The following is a 19,358-nucleotide window of genomic DNA, read 5'->3' as shown; positions in this document are numbered from 1 at the left end:
GATGTCTTATGTCTACTGAAAAATTATAAAACCAAGCTGTGTCCCGACCACCTTGGGCACATATTTTCGAGGTCTCCTGAGGGCTGTGTCATAGGCCATGGTCACTCATATTTGGCTCAAAATAAATATCTTCAAATATTTTACAGAGTTTGACTCTTTTCATCAACAGCTAGAATGGGTACACTGATACTAGGAAAAAAGTAGCCTTTAAGAAAAAGAGTAATAACTAGAGATAATAAGGGTATTTCATTATTAAAGGATCCGTTTAACATGAATATCAGTAAACCTGAATATTTTGGTACTTGATGATAGAACTTCAAAGTACATCAAAATGAAACTTGGTGGATTTTGTTTTGTTTTTGTAATTTGAAGCTCTCTGTTGAATTCTTAACCTTGTATTTTATTTTATTTCTGTCTTCCTCTATCTCTCTGTCTCTCTCTCCCTGCTTTTTAAGTTCTACTCGAGGAATAAGTGGTCTGATGAACCCAGTCTGTATTGACCAGAAGAACATCTCCAATGTACAAATGATCACATATTGCAGGGCTTAGTACATCACTGACAACTTCAATTGAGATTGTGATTTGTTAGATACAATTTTCTTGAAATCCTTGATACTTTCATTAAGGCCTAGTATATGATTTTGTTTCATTAGTATGTGCTAATGTATGAATATATATTTAGGTTGGTGCAAAGGTAATTGTAGTTTTTGCCATTATTTTTAATGACAAAAATGTAACCTTATTTACTTGAGTATTTTCCCACCATGCAGTACATTTGTAATGAATCTTTAGCAGATGGCTCATACCTGGCACAAGTGTACTAAAGAAACATTTATTAAATCAATTAAACGATAAAATTAACTGAAAGAATTTAAGCAAATTATGACAAAAAGATCCACTGCCAGTGAGTATCATGTACCTAAATACAAGTTGATCTTAATTTTATATTAATTGGCTTCAAGGATAAAAAGCGACAAACTAAAGGTTATTTCAGAGAAAAAAAATAGGGTTTGTAAAGATATCCGCTTCCAGTAATGGCAGAATAATCTGTTTCAGCAACCATCTTCCTGGGAAAATCTAGATAAACAAAAACCAAAAAATTAAAGACATCTGTTTGAAGACGGAAATCCAAGGATGCAAAGATTTGAAGGGACAAGATGTCAGAAGAGCCACTCAGCTGGTGAGAAAAAAAATGTAATATTGTTTTTCCTTTAAAACTGTTTGCTGATTCAAAAGAAGTGATTGAGAACATACGGCACTAAGCAGAAACTTGTGGCTGAGAAGCTAAGCAATTGAGCAGGACTTTAGTAGTCTCACTCACCTCAGGAAACAATATATGGATTCAGGGCCTTCTAAAGGCCCTGGAAAATGCCCCAAGGGTTCATTTGGCATCCCTGAGGGGCTATGGTCTAAGGGTCCATATGAATCAGAAATAAAAAAAAACTCCTCACAAAACTTAAAGCCCAGCTTCAACAGGTCGCAATCCCTGATTGCTATGAGATGAACTACCCTCATCTTAACTATCTCTCATTAACAAAAACAAATGTTCCCTGGATGAAGATAAAAATCACCTAGTGAAGATAAAATCATCTAAGATTTCCAATTATCTCTATACTATTTCATACAGAAAATCCAGCATAAATCCAGCATACAGTCAAAACTAACCATGCATGCATGCAAAATATTAAAAATGCATGATTCAAAAACATTTTTGGGGTAATAAAATTTCTAGCTGACTTCTAGTTTATCTCCACTCTTGTCATAGAACATGCTGTGTATTAGTAGTTGACCATTACCAAATCCTGATTAATAATCAATTTTTATGATTTTAATGTAATACTTTTAATGTAATACTTGAGGAGAATATGTTCTCTGCAGTTCTGGCTCTACTATTCAAAGGATGTAAGACACTGGGAAGGATATATAGTCTCCTGCTACTCAGTGTTTTCAGATGTAAATTTATAGCAGCATTAATACACAATTCATAGTTGAATATAATAGAATCCTCATGTAACTCATAAGGGCTAAATGAATTACTGTGTATAAATAACGTGGACCAGTTTTTGTTACATAGTAAACACTATGCATCAGATATCATTAGTATCATTTTTATTATTATTATCTGGAAAACCATGGACAAGTAACTTTAACATGCCAGTGATTATTAACACTCCATATCCCTACACCCTTCTTAAAGTGAAAGTAAGAATCATCAAAAAGGAAAGCTTCAGTGGAATTTTCAAAACTGGAAAACATGCACTTCATTTTGAATAAACTTTATGCAAGATTTTAAAGGGTTGGAAAAGTGGGACATTTGATATCGTAAGGAATTTCAAATCACAAATAATTTAAATGCCTGGACTAAAAGGATCCCATTACCGTGTTTTTCTTTTAAGAAATTCTCTCCACCTGTCCCCATCCCCACATCCTGGGACAGTAAGAGAGAGAGGACTATACCTACTCTCGCTCTAGAACAACATTCGCTTGCTGTGCAAGGGTATACATTAATCTCTGTTTGTGGAAGGACTTTCACCCCCTTTCCATCTTTCAAAATGCATAATCTGTCACCTGAGGCTATAAAACTAAATACTTGAACAAAGAAACTTGCAGTCACACAATTCCCACAGCAGAAGAGAGAAAACAAAGGAAGCATTGAACGTAAAACACAGCATAAAATAAGATGAAAGAACTAAGACCAAATATTTATATATCAATAAATCGAAATGGGGTAAGTTCACATATTAGAAATAAAAGACTGATCAAATAACACCGGCAAATAAATATGGTATCTAATAGGTGTATCTAAAATGATTTTAAAGTATGAATTGAGTTGTCCCATGATATTAATCCTAGGCAATGTAGAATTGTTAAACAAGAAAAAGAGAGGTATATTATAGTGATATTGATTACTGTCTACATTGATAAGGAAACTTTGTAATTAATACTTAGGTTCTGAATAATAAAATGTCAAAAATATGCTGAAATAAGCATAAAGGTGAAGGTATTTTTAAAAATATATGCTGATTTTCTATTCTGGGGGAGGGGTAAATACCCAGTAATGGGATTTCTGGATCTTACAGTAGCTCTATTTTAGTTTTGTGAGAAATCTCCACACTGTTTTCCATAGTAGCTACACTAATTTGCATTCCTACCAGCAGTGTATGAGTTCCCTTTTCTTCGCATCCTGGCCAACATCTGTTCCTAATAATAGCCATTCTAACTGGGGTAAGAAGATAGCTCATTGTGATTTTGATTTCCATTTCCCTGATAATTAGTGATGTTGAGCATTTTTTTCATATGCTTGTTGGTCATTTGTATATCTTCTTTTGAGAAATGTCTATTCATGTCCTTTGCCCACTTTTTATTATTATTATTATTATTATTATTTTTACTGTTGAGTTGTTCGAGTTCTTTGCACATTTGGGATACTAGCTCCTTGTCCTATGAAGAGTTTGCAAATATTTTCTTCCATTCTGTACGTTGTGTCATTACTCTGTTTATTGTTTTCTTTTCTGTGCAGATGCTTTTTTATTTAATGTGGTCTCATTTTTCTGTTTTCAGTTTTGATGCCTATGCTTTTGAAGTCTTAGCCAAAAAATATTTGCCTAGGCCACTGTTCTAAAGTGTTACCCCTATGTTTTCTTTTAGTAGTTTTATAGTTTCAGATCTTACACTTAAGGTAGCACTATTCACAACAGCAAAGATATGAAATCAATCTAAGTGTCCATCAATGGACAAATGGATAAATAAAATGTGGTAAATATACACAATGGAACACTATTTGGCCATAGAAAAGAATGGAATCATTTTTTTTTTTTTTTTGCAGCAACATGAATGGGACTTTAGGTTATTGTGTTGAGTTAAATAAGTCAGACACAGAAAGAAAAATATCACATATTCTCACTCACATGTGGAAGTTAAGAAAGTTGCTATCATGGAAACAGAAAGTAGAGTAACAGATATGGGAGGCTGGGAAGACTGTGTGGGTAGGGGAATAAAGAGAGGCTAGTTAATGGGTACAAACATAAGGTCAGATAGAGGGGTCAGTTCTAATGTTCGATAGCAGAGTACAGTGGCTATAGTTAACAACAGTGTATTATATATTTTGAAACACCTACAAGAGAAGGCTTGAGATGGCCCTAACACATAGAAATGGTAAGTACTCAAGGTGATGAATGCCCTAAATACCACAACTTGATCATTACACATTCTATGTATGTAACAAAATATCATGTGTACCCCCAAAATATGTACAAATATTATGTATCCATACAAATTTAACACGTAGTAAAACAAATCTTGTACCTAAAATCCCCCCAAAAAACTAAAACTATGAAACATAGACTGCAAGAATAAAATTAAGTGTAACAAGAATGAGAAACAGAGTTTAACCTACCATGAATAGCTAATGAATAATTCACATAATATTTTAGAGTAGTTAACCACATAATGTATCTGAAAAATGTGTTAATAATTTGCTGAGGATAATGGTTTCCACCAGGTGATGGGTTGATAGGTGCAACAAAGCATCATGGTACATATTTTCCTATGTAACAAACCTGCATATCCTGCACATGTATCCCAGAACTTAAAAGAAAGAAAAGTATTAATAAGATTGGTATTGTCTTATTTTGAATCCCCCAGAAGCAGGTCCTAGGACGAGAATTCCAATGAAATCTGTTTATGAGAGAAGAAAAGGAACACAATATAGGGCATAGAAATTACATAGGGAGGGAAAACATTCAATAAATTGTACATAACTAAGCTACTTGCCACAAATTAATCATACGGAAAAATTCTGAGAAATGGTGTAAAGTGTGACCAAATTTTTCCACCCAAGGTGGGAGATAGTTGGGGTATTTATATACCAAATCCCAGCAGTCATTGGTTGGGAGTTTCTGGGTATTTGTTAATTCACTGGAACTTCTGGCTTGTTGCATGGGAACAGAAAAGCCTTATAAGATTTCAGAAAGAATGTTGTGGCAGAGAGACACAAACACTGGTAGTTGAAAGTTTAAAGAAGCACACTGAAAGCTGTCAGGTCTGAGGAATATGAGTAGGGCACTACTGGCATCTGCTATGCCATATACTATTCTATATGAACTGATGAAAATTTTAAATGACAATAAGGCAACTACTAAAATTAAGCATAAGTAGACCACAGAGAAAATCATAAATTTCAGCATGTAAAAAATAAAAAGCCATATTTTCTGACTACAATGGCGTAATGTTTAAAATTAAGGTGGACAGAAAATCTAAAATTATCTCAAAATACGTTTTAATAATAATAAGAGATTCCTGGGTAAGATGGCTAAATAGGAACAGCTCCGGTATGCAGCTCCCTGCGAGACCAACACAGAAGGCGGGTGATTTCTGCATTTCCAACTGAGGTACCTGGTTCATCTCATTGGGACTGGTTAGACAGTAGGCGCAGCCCATGGAGGATGAGCAGAAGCAGGGTGGGGCATCGCCTCACCCAGGAAGTGCAAGGGGTCAGGAACTCCCTCCCCTAGCCAAGGGAAGCTGTGAGGGACTGTGCTGTGAGGGATGGTGCTATGGGGTCCAGACACGATGCTTTTCCCATGGTCTTCGCAACCCACAGACCAGGAGATTCCCTCAGGTGTCTACACCATAAGGGGCCTGGGTTTTAAGCACAAAACTGGGTGGCCGTTTGGGCAGACAATAAGCTAGCTGCAGGAGTTTTCTTCCATACCCCAGTGGCGCCTGGAATGCCAGTGAGACAGAACAGTTCACTCCCCTGGAAAGGAGGCTGAAGCTAGGGAGCCAAGTGGTCTTGCTCAGTGAATCCCACCCCCAAGGAGCCCAGCAAGCTAAGATCCACTGGCTTGAAATTCTTGCTGCCAGCACAGCAGTCTGAAGTCAACCTGGGACGCTCTAGCTTGGTCGGGAGAGGGGTGTCTGCCATTACTGAGGCTTGAGTAGGCAGTTTTCCCCTCACACTATAAACAAAGCCAGGGGAAGTTAGGACTGGGTGGAGTCCACCTCAGCTCGGCAGAGCCACTGTAGCCAGACTGCCTCTCTAGATTCCTCCTCTCTGGGCAGGGCATCTCTGAAAGAAAGACAGCAGCCCCAGTCAGGGGCTTATAGATAAAACTCCCATCTCCCTGGAACAGAGCACCTGGGAGAAGGGGCAGCTGTGGGCGCAACTTTAGCAGACTTAAACATTCCTGCCTGCTGGCTCTGAAGAGAGCAGCAGACCTCCCAGCACAGCACGTGAGCTCTACTAAAGGACAGACTGCCTCCTCAAGTGTATCTGTGACACCCCAAGCCTCCTGACTGGGAGACACCTCCCAGCAGGAGTCGACAGACATCTCATACAGGAGCGCTCCAGCTGGCATCTGGCAGGTGCCCCTCTGGGATGAAGCTTCCAGAAGAAGGAGCAGGAAGCAATCTTTGTTGTTCTTCAGCCTCTGCTGGTAATACCCAGGGAAACAGGGTCTGCAGTGGACCCCCAGCAAACTCCAGCAGACCTGCAGAAGCAGGTCCTGACTGTTAGAAGGAAAACTAACAAACAAAAAGCAATAGCATCTACATCAACACAAAGGATGACCAAGCAAAAACTCCACCCGAAGGTCACCAACAGCAAAGACCAAAGGCAGTTAAATGCACGAAGATGAGGAAAAACCAGGGCAAAAAGGCTGAAAATGCCAAAAACCAGAATGCCTCTTCTCCAAAGGATTACAACTCATCACCAGCAAGGGAACAAAATTGGAGGGAGAATGAGTTTGACGAATTGACAGAAGTAGGCTTCAGAAGGTGGGTAATAACAAACTTCTCCAAGCTAAAGGAGCAAGAAAAAAATAAACAACCCCATCAAAAAGTGGGCGAAGGATATGAACAGACACTTCTCAAAAGAAGACATTTAAGGAGCCAACAGACATATGAAAGAAAGCTCATCATCACTGGTCATTAGAGAAATGCAAATCAAAACCACAATGAGATACCATCTCATGCCAGTTAGAATGGCAATCATTAAAAAGTCAGGAAACAACAGATGCTGGAGAGGATGTGGAGAAATAGGAACACTTTTATACTGTTGGTGAGAATGTAAATTAGTTCAATCATTGTGGAAGACAGTGTGGCGATTCCTCAAGGATCTAGAACCAGAAATACCATTTGACCCAGCAATCCCATTACTGGGTATATACCCAAAAGATTATAAATCATTCTAGGATAAAGACACATGCACACGTATGTTTATTGCAGCACTATTCACAATAGCAAAAGCTTGGAACCAATGCAAATGCCCATCAATGATAGACTGGATAAAGAAAATGTGGCACATATACAGCATGGAATACTATGCAGCTATAAAAAAGAATGAGTTCATGTCCTTTGCAGGGACATGGATGAAGCTGGAAACCATCATTCTCAGCAAACTAACACAGGAACAGAAAACCAGACACCACATGTTCTCACTCATAAGTGGGAGTTGAACAATGAGAACATATGGGCACAGTGAGGGGAACATCACACATTGGGGCCTGTCGGGGAGTGGGGGGATAGAGGAGGGATAGCATTAGAAGAAATACCTAATGTAGATGACGGGTTGATGGGTGCAGCAAACCACCATGGGATATGTATACCTATGTAACAAACCTACCTGTTCTGTACATGCATCCCAGAACTTAAAGTATAATAAATTAAAAAAAAAAAAAAAAACCTTGCTAAAAAAAAAAGCAAGAAAAAGAAAACCTGCTCCAAAGTAGCATTGTTAACTTGGCTGTTCCTCAGATGGGAGTGGAACTACAAAAAACAGGAACATCTGTACAACATAAAACTTTGTGAATATCATAAATTATAAAATATGGAACACTTGATAAATAAAACCTTATGTATTAAAAAATAATAACAGAACACTATTATATAGCCTTTAGACTGGAAAAGAAATAAAAATCTATACTGCAGAATATAGAGATAATTATGATTAAGGATATATATTTTTACAATGGATAATGCTGAAGTTATTCACAGTGAAAAAATCCATACAGTTTAACTCATAAAGATTTATGAGTTATTTCTAAATAAGAAATAATATTGTAAAAATTATTACATTTCAACATTACATGTTACAGAAAAGAAAAACAAAATATGGTCATGAAAATAACAAAGAAAAATTTTAAAGAATTAAATCAATAGCATTACTTAAAAATTCTAACACTTTGGAAAGTTGCAGTGGGAAAATTACTTGAGGCCAGGAGTTTGAGACCAGCCTGGGCAACACAGTGAGACACCATCTCTACTAAAAGATAAAAAAAATAGCCATGCATAGTGTCGCAACCCTGTAGTCCTAGCTACTCCAGAGGCTGGGGTAGGAGGAACCCTTCAGCTCTGGAGATCAAGGCTGTAGTGAGCTATGATTCTGTCACTGCATTCCAGCCTGGGAAACACAGCAAGACCTTATCTCTAAAAAATAAAGTAATAAAAAAATTCACACCTATTTTATATATTTTGAAATATATAAATGATACTAGATTAACATATGAAAAATGATAAAATACTATGCTACCAAAATTAGAAATGAGGAAGGGAAAAGTGATAGAATGGAATTTTTTTTTATATAACTTAATAAAACATATGTAGTATACTGTTGAAAGTTCCATACTACATATAGATACATAAACATATACATATATATATGTACACACACCTCTACAGACATTTATTTTTAAAATCGTGAGTTGTTACTATGTAAAAATAACTTTCAATCAAAATAACTCATTCAGTAATTCCATGTGTATACAGTCTGTTTTCACTGAAGCAATATGTCTATGGTTTCAAAAATTAAAGACCTACAACTCATTTTAAAAACCACAAATTTATACTGAAGTTTTGAAATTTATTTATTTATTTATTTTTATTATACTTTAAGTTCTAGGGTACATGTGCATAACGTGCAGGTTTGTTACATATGTATACTTGTGCCATGTTGGTGTGCTGCACCCATCAACTCGTCAGCACCCATCAATTCATCATTTATATCATGTATAACTCCCCAATGCAATCCCTCCCCCCTCCCCCCTCCCCATGATAGGCCCCAGTGTGTGATGTTCCCCTTCCCGAGTCCAAGTGATCTCATTGTTCAGTTCCCACCTATGAGTGAGAACATGCGGTGTTTGGTTTTCTGTTCTTGGGATAGTTTGCTAAGAATGATGGTTTCCAGCTGCATCCATGTCCCTACAAAGGACGCAAACTCATCCTTTTTTATGGCTGCATAGTATTCCATGGTGTATATGTGCCACATTTTCTTAATCCAGGCTGTCACAGATGGACATTTGGGTTGATTCCAAGTTTTTGCTATTGTGAATAGTGCCACAATAAACATACGTGTGCATGTGTCTTTGTAGTAGAATAATTTATAATCCTTTGGGTATATACCCAGTAGTGGGATGGCTGGGTCATATGGTACATCTAGTTCTAGATCCTTGAGGAATTGCCATACTCTTTTCCATAATGGTTGAGCTAGTTTACAATCCCACCAACAGTGTAAAAGTGTTCCTATTTCTCCACATCCTCTCCAACACCTGTTGTTTCCTGATTTTTTAATGATTGCCATTCTAACTGGTGTGAGATGGTATCTCATTGTGCTTTTGATTTGGATTTCTCTGATGGCGAGTGATGATGAGCATTTTTTCATGTGTCTGTTGGCTGTATGAATGTCTTCTTTTGAGAAATGTCTGTTCATATCCTTTGCCCACTTTTTGATGGGGTTGTTTGTTTTTTTCTTGTATATTTGTTTGAGTTCTTTGTAGATTCTGGATATTAGCCCTTTGTCAGATGAGTAGATTGTCAAAATTTTCTCCCATTCTGTAGGTTGCCTGTTCACTCTGATGGTAGTTTCTTTTGCTGTGCAGAAGCTCTTTAGTTTAATGAGATCCCATTTGTCAATTTTGGCTTTTGCTGCCGTTGCTTTTGGTGTTTTAGACATGAAGTCCTTGCCCATGCCTATGTCCTGAATGGTACTACCTAGATTTTCTTCTAGGGTTTTTATGGTATTAGGTCTAACATTTAAGTCTCTAATCCATCTTGAAATAATCTGCGTATAAGGAGTAAGGAAAGGATCCAGTTTCAGCTTTCTACTTATGGCTAACCAATTTTCCCAGCACCATTTATTAAATAGGGAATCCTTTCCCCATTTCTTGTTTCTCTCAGGTTTGTCAAAGATCAGATGGCTGTAGATGTGTGGTATTATTTCTGAGGACTCTGTTCTGTTCCATTGGTCTATAGCTCTGTTTTGGTACCAGTACCATGCTGTTTTGGTTACTGTAGCCTTGTAGTATAGTTTGAAGTCAGGTAGCATGACGCCTCCAGCTTTGTCCTTTTGACTTAGGATTGTCTTGGCAATGCGGGCTCTTTTTTGGTTCCATATGAACTTTAAAGCAGTTTTTTCCAATTCTGTGAAGAAACTCATTGGTAGCTTGATGGGAATGGCATTGAATCTATAAATAACCTTGGGCAGTATGGCCATTTTCACGATATTGATTCTTCCTATCCATGAGCATGGTATGTTGTTCCATTTGTTTGTGTCCTCTTTGATTTCACTGAGCAGTGGTTTGTAGTTCTCCTTGAAGAGGTCCTTGACATCCCTTGTAAGTTGGATTCCTAGGTATTTTATTCTCTTTGAAGCAATTGTGAATGGAAGTTCATTCATGATTTGGCTCTCTGTTTGTCTGTTACTGGTGTATAAGAATGCTTGTGATTTTTGCACATTGATTTTGTATCCTGAGACTTTCCTGAAGTTGCTTATCAGCTTAAGGAGATTTTGGGCTGAGACCATGGGGTTTTCTAAATATACAATCATGTCATCTGCAAACAGGGACAATTTGACTTCTTCTTTTCCTAACTGAATACCCTGGATTTCTTTCTCTTGCCTGATTGCCCTAGCCAGAACTTCCAACACTATGTTGAATAGGAGTGGTGAGAGAGGGCATCCCTGTCTTGTGCCAGTTTTCAAAGGGAATTTTTCCAGTTTTTGCCCATTCAGTATGATATTGGCTGTGGGTTTGTCATAAATAGCTCTTATTATTTTGAGGTACGTTCCATCAATACCGAATTTATTGAGCGTTTTTAGCATGAAGGGCTGTTGAATTTTGTCAAAAGTCTTTTCTGCATCTATTGAGATAATCATGTGGTTCTTGTCTTTGGTTCTGTTTATATGCTGGATTACGTTTATTGATTTGCGAATGTTGAACCAGCCTTGCATCCCAGGGATGAAGCCCACTTGATCATGGTGGATAAGCATTTTGATGTGCTGCTGAATCCGGTTTGCCAGTATTTTATTGAGGATTTTTGCATCGATGTTCATCAGGGATATTGGTCTAAAATTCTCTTTTTTTGTTGTGTCTCTGCCAGGCTTTGGTATCAGGATGATGTTGGCCTCATAAAATGAGTTAGGGAGGATTCCCTCTTTTTCTATTGATTGGAATAGTTTCAGAAGGAATGGTACCAGCTCCTCCTTGTACCTCTGGTAGAATTCAGCTGTGAATCCATCTGGTCCTGGACATTTTTTGGTTGGTAGGCTATTAATTATTGCCTCAATTTCAGAGCCTGCTATTGGTCTATTCAGGGATTCAACTTCTTCCTTGTTTAGTCTTGGGAGAGTGTAAGTGTCCAGGAAATTATCCATTTCTTCTAGATTTTCTAGTTGATTTGCGTAGAAGTGTTTATAGTATTCTCTGATGGTAGTTTGTATTTCTGTGGGGTCAATGATGATATCCCCTTTATTATTTTTTATTGTGTCTATTTGATTCCTCTCTCTTTTCTTCTTTATTAGCCTTGCTAGCGGTCTGTCAATTTTGTTGATCTTTTCAAAAAACCAACTCCTGGATTCATTGATTTTTTGGAGGGTTTTTGTGTCTCTATCTCCTTCAGTTCTGCTCTGATCTTAGTTATTTCTTGCCTTCTGCTAGCTTTTGAATATGTTTGCTCTTGCCTCTCTAGTTCTTTTAATTGTGATGTTAGAGTGTCAATTTTAGATCTTTCCTGCTTTCTCTTGTGGGCATTTAGTGCTATAAATTTCCCTCTACACACTGCTTTAAATGTGTCCCAGAGATTCTGGTATGTTGTATCTTTGTTCTCATTGGTTTCAAAGAACATCTTTATTTCTGCTTTCATTTCGTTATGTACCCAGTAGTCATTCAGGAGCAGGTTGTTCAGTTTCCATGTAGTTGAGCGGTTTTGATTGAGTTTCTTAGTCCTGAGTTCTAGTTTGATTGCACTGTGGTCTGAGAGACAGTTTTTTATAATTTCTGTTCTTTTACATTTGCTGAGGAGTGCTTTACTTCATTATGTGGTCAATTTTGGAGTAAGTGCGATGTGGTGCTGAGAAGAATGTATATTCTGTTGATTTGGGGTGGAGAGTTCTATAGATGTCTATTCGGTCCGCTTGGTGCAGAGATGAGTTCAATTCCTGGATATCCTTGTTAACTTTCTGTCTCGTTGATCTGTCTAATGTTGACAGTGGAGTGTTGAAGTCTCCCATTATTATTGTATGGGAGTCTAAGTCTCTTTGTAAGTATCTTTGTAAGTCTCTAAGGACTTGCTTGATGAATCTGGGTGCTCCTGTATTGGGTGCATATATATTTAGGATAGTTAGCTCTTCCTGTTGAATTGATCCCTTTACCATTATGTAATGGCCTTCTTTGTCTCTTTTGATCTTTGATGGTTTAAAGTCTGTTTTGTCAGAGACTAGTATTGCAACCCCTGCTTTTTTTTGTTCTCCATTTGCTTGGTAGATCTTCCTCCATCCCTTTATTTTGAGCCTATGTATGTCTCTGCATGTGAGATGGGTCTTCTGAATACAGCAGACTGATGGGTCTTGACTCTTTATCCAGTTTGCCAGTCTGTGTCTTTTAATTGGAGCATTTAGTCCATTTACATTTAAGGTTAATATTGTTATGTGTGAACTTGATCCGGCCATTATGATATTAACTGGTTATTTTGCTCGTTAGTTGATGCAGTTTCTTCCTAGCCTCGATGGTCTTTACATTTTGGCATGTTTTTGCAATGGCTGGTACCGGTTGTTCCTTTCCATGTTTAGGGCTTCCTTCAGGGTCTCTTGTAAGGCAGGCCTGGTGGTGACAAAATCTCTAAACATTTGCTTATCTGTAAAGGATTTTATTTCTCCTTCACTTATGAAACTTAGTTTGGCTGGATATGAAATTCTGGGTTGAAAATTCTTTTCTTTAAGAATGTTGAATATTGGCCCCCACTCTCTTCTGGCTTGTAGAGTTTCTGCCGAGAGATCTGCTGTTAGTCTGATGGGCTTCCCTTTGTGGGTAACCCAACCTTTCTCTCTGGCTGCCCTTAAGATTTTTCCTTCATTTCAACTTTGGTGAATCTGCCAATTATGTGTCTTGGAGTTGCTCTTCTGGAGGAGTATCTTTGTGGTGCTCTCTGTATTTCCTGAATTTGGATGTTGGCTTGCCCTACTAGGTTGGGGAAGTTCTCCTGGATGATATCCTGAAGCGTGTTTTCCAACTTGGTTCCATTTTCCCCCTCACTTTCAGGCACCCCAATCAGACGTAGATTTGGTCTTTTTACATAATCCCATACTTCTTGCAGGCTTTGTTCATTTCTTTTTCTTCTTTTTCCTTTTGGTTTCTCTTCTCGCTTCATTTCATTCATTTGATCCTCAATCGCTGATACTCTTTCTTCCAGTTGATCGAGTCGGTTACTGAAGCTTGTGCATTTGTCACGTATTTCTCATGTCATGGTTTTCATCTCTGTCATTTCGTTTATGACCTTCTCTGCATTAATTAGTCTAGCTGTCAATTCTTCCACTCTTTTTTCAAGATTTTTAGTTTCTTTGCGCTGTGTACGTAATTCCTCCTTTAGCTCTGAGAAGTTTGATGGACTGAAGCCTTCTTCTCTCATCTCGTCAAAGTCATTCTCTGACCAGCTTTGATCCGTTGCTGGCGATGTGCTGCGCTCCTTTGCCGGGGGAGATGCGCTCTTATTTTTTGAATTTCCAGCTTTTCTGCCCTGCTTTTTCCCCATCTTTTTGGTTTTGTCTCTCTCTGGTCTTTGATGATGGTGATGTACTGATGGGGTTTTGGTATAGGTGTCCTTCCTGTTTGATAGTTTTCCTTCTGACAGTCATGATCCTCAGCTGTAGGTCTGTTGGAGATTGCTTGAGGTCCACTCCAGACCCTGTTTGCCTGGGTATCAGCAGCAGAGGTTGCAGAAGATAGAATATTGCTGAACAGCGAGTGTACCTGATTCTTACTTTGAAAGCTTCCTCTCAGGGGTGTACTCCACCCTGTGAGGTGTGGGATGTCAGACTGCCCCTAGTGGGGGATGTCTCTCAGTTAGGCTACTCAGGGGTCAGGGACCCACTTGAGCAGGCAGTCTGTCCCTTCTCAGATCTCAACCTCCGTGTTGGGAGATCCACTGCTCTCTGCAAAGCTGTCAGACGGAGTCGTTTGCGTCTGCAGAGGTTCTGCTGCTTTTTTGTTGTTGTTATTTATCTGTGCCCTGTCCCCAGAGGTGGAGTCTACAGAGACAGGCAGGTTTCCTTGAGCTGCTGTGAGCTCCACCCAGTTCGAGCTTCCCAGCGGCTTTGTTTACCTACTTAAGCCTCAGCAATGGTGGGCGCCCCTCCCCCAGCCTCGCTGCTGCCTTGCGGTTAGATCGCAGACTGCTGTGTTAGCAATGAGGGAGGCTCCGTGGGCGTGGGACCCTCCTGGCCAGGTGTGGGATATATTCTCCTGGTGTGCCTGTTTGCTTAAAGCATAGTATTGGGTGGGAGTTACCCGATTTTCCAGGTGTTGTGTGTCTCAGTTCCCCTGGCTAGGAAAAGTGATTCCCTTCCCCCTTGCGCTTCCCAGGTGAGGCGATGCCTCGCCCTGCTTCAGCTCTCGCTGGTCGGGCTGCAGTAGCTGACCAGCACCGATTGTCCGGCACTCCCCAGTGAGATGACCCCAGTACCTCAGTTGAAAATGCAGAAATCACCGGTCTTCTCTAGAATGGAAATTAAAAGACATCTATCAAAGTTCTTTAGAATAACTGTATACAATTATTTGAAATTCAGGATTACATGTATTATATTATAAAATAATATAAATTTCTGAGATTAATCCCAGAAGAAATGGAAAATCTGAGCAAGGCAGTAATTGCATGTAAATTGTTTTTAAAATATTAAGAAAATACCTCACTAAAAATTAAAAGGCCCGTATAGTTTCCTTGCAAGTGATTTCAAACCATGAAGTTAATTCTAATGCAATGTAAAATTTTCTAGAGCAATAATTAAGGTGATACTTAAACATTATGATGTCAGAACAATACTGACAAGAAAAATTAAACTAGTAAAATTTCCTAATGTGAATACCTAGGTAAGAAATCAGGTATCAGAAAAGAGAAGATATAGAGATTTTAAAGTAACTACATAACTTTAAGTTTGAGTCTCTGGCACCTGGGAAAATGCCTGCTACATTTTAGAAACACAATAAATATTTATGGTATGAGTAAATAGTGACAATAATACAAGGATGATTCAAAATTAGCAATTTTAATAAAAATATATGCACATAGATAGTTTAAATACCTTAGGGGAAAAATTTATGATTACTGCTTTACATTAAAAACACACACAAAATAATATTCAATACTGATTTTAAAAAATAATTGTTTATATACTGCAAATCAAGGAAAACATTATCCTTAAAAAAAAAAAGCGCTAGAATAATTCCATGAAAATTTAGAAAAAACTATAGAGCCCCAATTAACAACACTATTATGTAAATGTGTTTTAAAAGTCTGAGCAATTTCAAATGTTAAGTGTGGTGTGTGTGTGTGTAGGTACAAGTGTGCACACACGCATGTACCTGCGTATAAAACAGACAAGTTATCAAATAGTAATAATGTGCAAAGTTTATGATCAAGCAATTAAAAAAGATAAATACAAATGACTAAAAATATAAAAGGATGTTTAACTTCTAAATAAAAAATGCAAATAACATTTTTTCAACCATCAGATTGGTTATAAAAAAGTATAAAGATAAATAAAATTGATTTGGTAAAGATGTGGGAAAACAGCCCTTTTAAAAACTACTAGTAAGTGCCTAAGTAAGTCAAACATTTCTAGAGGTCAGTGTTTCAATATCCAAGAAAATGTAAACTCCAGAGACTCCCTGACTCTTCAATTTTTTTTGTAGGAAATTACTCCATAGCCCAATTTGAAAGCTATGGAAAGAATTTTATATAATGTTATTTAATTTTATATTGATTTTAACAGCAAAAATCAACCCACATTTCCAAGAGCTTGGAAATGATCAAAACCTTATGTCCACACATTTAATGGAAAAGAGTAAAAAATTTTAAAAAAGTGAAAGACTGAGTCAGTTTCACATGCTAATATGGAATGTTCTTCATTACAGGTCTATGCAGACAATGTTAATCACCATACCTTGGGTGAAAGAAGCTAAAGATACATGCAGTGATGTGTGATCGAGAAGTTTGAAAATTTTAATTCATAATTTCATATGCTCTTTATAATGTGCAGTAAAATACACTAAGTTTATGCTTATGTGTGTGCATGTATCCACCCACATATGTATAATATTTGTCTTTAGAGACTGGAAAATAGATTACTATGGCAGAGTATTAGAAAAATATTAACTGCATTCCTTTAAAATTTTATATTGCTTGGTATTGATAATAAAATAAAAACCGATCATTCCTAGGACCTATCGTTTATATGTAATCATGTTGCCACAACACAAGCTGTCTCAAATTATTTAAATCTAGAATATCACAATCAAATTTGCCTTGGTAACTTTTGGAAAGGGATGGTAACTGAATTTGTGTTGTGATGATGAAAAATGAGTTACCTACATATCAAGAGCCACTTATTTTAAACTTGACAATATCAAGTTTTAGAGGTTGTTAAATATCAACAGTAGGATCTTCTAAATGAATATAGACACATGGATTTTCCAAATATTTTGGAAAAGTAGACAAATGTGGACTTACCATTTTTTTAAGATGGGGTCTTGCTATGTTGCCTGGGCTGGAAAACAGCAGCTATTAATAGGCACAATTATAGTGCACTAGAGCCTCAAATTCTTGAGCTCAAGCCATCCTCTGCCTCAGCCTACCAAGTTGCTGGGACTATAGGCATAAGTCACTTCACTCAGCACAATTACCATTTTTAGGGAACCTGTTAGCCCACTGAAAAGTCTTATAGCTTTTTAGAAAGACTATCTAGATTCAATTGAGAAATATAATTATTCAGTGTTAAATATATATGAGCACCTGAAGTTGATACATAAAGATTCACGGATTTGATTGTTCATTTACAAAAGTAACTTAGAGTAGGAAAGCTGTGGACATTAGTGATATTTCATATTTATTTTTCCATTCTTTATTCTTATTATTGCATTAGAAATCCAAATATTAGAAACAGCACACAATATAAATTTAAAAATCACAATATTGTTTATTTCACAAAATGTAATTCATTTCATTTATATTAATATCTACATTGTGGTTATGATCTGCCTTCAAAACATTGCTGTATAGCTTTATCTAACTATAACTAAAAACAGTAACTGGGGAATCTGTCCTCATACCCAAATACCCAAAATAGGTATCTGTCACTCATAAATAAAGCTAGGAAGATAGTGAACTGAGTGAAACCTTAGATAGGCACTTAAAGCTACCTTCCAGTAGGTATGAAATGTCAGTGATAGCTTTGACTACATCCTAGAAAATATCATTTGAAGTAAACAACAGACAAAAAAAGTAAAGCAAAGCCAATATAATTGTAGCAAAAACATATAGGACAGAAGGGAAAAATGCATTTCTAATATCTTAGAAAAACAAAATACTAGTTGAATAATATTATGGTATTTTGTCTCTCATATGTATTTCTAGTCAGTAAATTTAAGAGGTTGATTTGAAGATGTTTCTACTCTCTCATGTTCAGTGCAAATGGCCTTGTCTAGTTGAAATGATAAATGATACTGAGAAATCAGCATGCTATTTTGATGAGTCTTCTGATTAGAGAATAATTTTAGCTACAGATAAAATCATTTTATGATTTTGTCAATCTTTTCTGCTATCAATTGATTAAAATATTTTCAAGAATCTTAAAATATCAAAACTTTAGAAATTAACACTTTCTAGAACTGCAAAAAATATGTTCTAGATACAAAGTTCAAGAATCTTAAAATATCAAAACTTTAGAAATTAACACTTTCTAGAACTGCAAAAAATATGTTCTAGATACAAAGTGTATTCTAGAGCTGCTCAAAATTATATTCTATAACAAACATGGGTCCATATTCTTTAGTATTCACAAGGATGAAAAATAATATAAAATAAGCATATTTTTCATTCAAAGTTCTTGCTCAGATGAAGTCAGTTGATGCACAACATGACATTTTGGAGCAACTGTACTATTAAAATTATTTTTGTCCAGATGTATAAATGTTTAAAGCATTATAAGCACATAATGTTTATTCTTTTTGTCTATCAAAGTCAGAAAAGAAGTTCTTAAAACCAGGGCCATATTGTATCTTAAATTTTATAAAAACACAAATCAGATAAATGTTTTCAATGCAATTCAAACATTTTGGTACACAGTGGCTTATTCCATGCACGTTTGTTAACTAAAGAATTGAATTACACTTATTTGCCAATTACATTTATTACTCACTGGCCTTAATAATGTGAAACGAAAAATAGTAGAAGAATTTTCTGTGTTTACAAGTAAATAAGACTAAATACATAAAATGAATTTCCTATTACTCTGTAACCAATATGTGAAATACACAACTTAAGAGGGATGTTGCTACAAATCTTTGTCCATTAACTGCATAATAAAATACCTGCAAAGAGAAGACATTTGTTGGATGAATGAATGAATGAAACCTAAATCAGAAATTAGGAGAAAATGAAACTAAAGGAAAAATTCTGAGAAAACAAAATAGTACATTTAAGAAATGACATTTGTTTAACATGACTGTAGCAGATAATTTAATAGTTAGCATTCAGAATTAAGGAAAAAATTAAAAAGGTCCATTAGATATGGCAATATGAGGGACACTGATAAACTTAATGTCTGTGGGCTGGTGTTTTGCTTCATTTTGTTTGAAATAACTATAAACTCAGCTGAATTAAACCTATAGATCAATCTGGGGAGAATTGACATCTTTACTGTCTATGGTCAATCTTTCAATCCATGAATAGAATATGTCTCTCCTTTTACCCAGATCTTCTTTTATTTCTTTTGTCAGGGTCTTGTAGTTTCCTACATGCAGATCTTGCATAAATTGTGTTCATTATTCCTCATATACCCCTATTCCATCTGTAATGATACCTACTGTTTTATTCCT

The sequence above is a fragment of the Rhinopithecus roxellana genome, chromosome 7, assembly GCF_007565055.1.
Source record: "Rhinopithecus roxellana isolate Shanxi Qingling chromosome 7, ASM756505v1, whole genome shotgun sequence".
Lineage (NCBI taxonomy): Eukaryota > Metazoa > Chordata > Mammalia > Primates > Cercopithecidae > Rhinopithecus > Rhinopithecus roxellana.
This window is presented reverse-complemented; position numbering follows the sequence as displayed.